A 1652-nucleotide genomic window follows, 5' to 3' on the forward strand; every position below is an offset into this window, starting at 1 on the left:
TTCTTCTGAGGGATTCCTGCCCGCAGTAGTAGATATAATGGTCATCTGAGTTAAATTTACCCATTCCAGTCCATTTTACTTTGTTGATTCCTAGAATGTCGACATTCACTCTTGCCATCTCTTGTTTGACCACTTCCAATTTGCCTTGATTCATGGACCTGACATTCCAGGTTCCTATGCAATATTGCTCTTTACAGCATCGGACCTTGCTTCTATCACCAGTCAGATTCACAGCTGGGTATTGTTTTTGCTTTGGCTCCATCCCTTCATTCTTTCTGGAGTTATTTCTCCACTGATCTCCAGTAGTATATTGGGCACCTACTGACCTGGAGAGTTCCTCTTTCAGTATCCTATCATTTTGCCTTTTCATACTGTTCATGGGGTTCTCAAGGCAAGAATACTGAAGTGGTTTGCCATTCCCTTCTCCAGGGGACCACATTCTGTCAGATATCTCCACTGTGACCCGCCCATCTTGGGTTGCCCCCCGGGCATGGCTTAGTTTCATTGAGTTAGACAAGGCTGTGGTCCTAGTGTGAATAGATTGACTAGTTTTCTGTGATTATGGCTTCAGTGTGTCTGCCCTCTGATGCCCTCTTGCAATACCTACCGTCTTACTTGGGTTTCTCTTACCTTGGGCGTGGGGTATCTCTTCACGGCTGTCCAGCAAAGCGCAGCCACTGCTCCTTACCTTGGATGAGGGGTATCTCCTCACCCCGCCCTTCCTGACCTTCAACGTGGGGTAGCTCCTCTAGGCCCTCCTGCGCCCGCACAGCCACGGCTCCTTGGACGTGGGGTTGGTCCTCCTGGCCGCCGCCCCTGGCCTCGGACCTGGGGTAATTCCTCTCGTCCCCTCCCCTGACTTCAGAGGCGGGTTAGCTCCTCTCGGCCGCCCCACCTGACATCGGACGCAGGGTAGCTCCTCTTGGCTGGTAAATGCAAATGAAAATTATAATGAGATATCATTCAACACCCATTAAGACGGCTATAATAAAAAGACCAGACAATAACAAGTTGGCAAAGGCATGGAGAAGTGAGAATCCTTATGCACTACTGGTGAGAAATTAAAATTTTGAAGACACTCTGAAAAATGGTCTGGCAGTTCCTCAAAAGAGTAAGCAGAGTTACCATACTATGTGGTCTTATAATTCCTCTCCTAGATACATACCCACAGAGAAGGCAATGGCACCCCACTCCAGTACTCTTCCTGGAAAATCCCATGGATGGAGGAGCCTGGTAGGAAATGACTGAGCAACTTCACTTTCACTTTTCACTTTCATGCATTGGAGAAGGAAATGGCAACCCACTCCAGTGTTCTTGCCTGGAGAATCCCAGGGACGGGGGAGCCTGGTGGGCTGCCGTCTATGGGGTCGCACAGAGTCGGACAGGACTGAAGCGACTTAGCAGCAGCAGCAGATACATACAGAGAAATGAAAATATATGTCCACGCAAAAATTTGTCTATCAGTGTTCACAGCAGCTTGTTTCTAATGGCCAAAAAACAGAAACAACTCATATGTCCATCAGCTGGTAAATGGATATGTAAAATGTGATATACCCATCCATAATATGAAATATTCCTGAGCCATAAAAAAAAATAACATATTACAGCATGAATAAACTTTGAAAACATTGTGCTAACAATGAAACAAGTGA

This window comes from Bubalus kerabau, chromosome 20 (genome assembly GCF_029407905.1).
Source record: "Bubalus kerabau isolate K-KA32 ecotype Philippines breed swamp buffalo chromosome 20, PCC_UOA_SB_1v2, whole genome shotgun sequence".
NCBI lineage: Eukaryota > Metazoa > Chordata > Mammalia > Artiodactyla > Bovidae > Bubalus > Bubalus kerabau.